Raw genomic sequence first — 665 nt, forward strand, 5'->3', positions numbered from 1 at the left:
TTCTGGATGAAGTAGGTCCCGTCCGATGGTGCAGCCATGTTGGTAGTAGAGCCCTTACACCTTCAAAACGGCTCTCTCATCCTGGCACACAGCGGTGATGTCCAAAGCTCCCATCCAGTTTCCTCCTGGAGAGCAGTCGTCGTTAGCGCATTTGTGGGTCCTGCAACCTTGGATGCAACATGCGTAGTCAGCAAGACTTGGAATGGTCCCTTCCGTCGTGGCTGGCCCAGTTCCTTCTTTTGATGACCTTGGTGTAGACCCAGTCTCCTGGATTGATGGGGTTGTCGACCTATGAGGAGGAAAGATCAAGCGGCAGTAAATTTGTCTTTGACACAGTTTGAGCGTCCTGATCATATAATCTGCCAAGGACTGCTCTTCATCTGTTGTTTGCAACTCTCGTAGTCAATTGTAGTGCCCATTTAACTGGCAAATAGGAGTGTTTGCGGGAAGAGTTTGAACACTTCCTAATGATTCCCTTTAACCAAAGACTATTTATGACAGGGGCGTTCCCATTTATTGCCTCCTGGTGTAAAAGAGATTGTCTTATCCATGCCTTCTTTCTCCTCACACGCTCGCACCCACACAGGGTGTGAACACACACACACACACACACACACACATCTGCACGCACACATACACAAAACGGCATACAAAGTTCAGACGAA

Source organism: Syngnathus scovelli, chromosome 7 (genome assembly GCF_024217435.2).
Source record: "Syngnathus scovelli strain Florida chromosome 7, RoL_Ssco_1.2, whole genome shotgun sequence".
NCBI classification, from domain to species: Eukaryota; Metazoa; Chordata; class Actinopteri; order Syngnathiformes; family Syngnathidae; genus Syngnathus; species Syngnathus scovelli.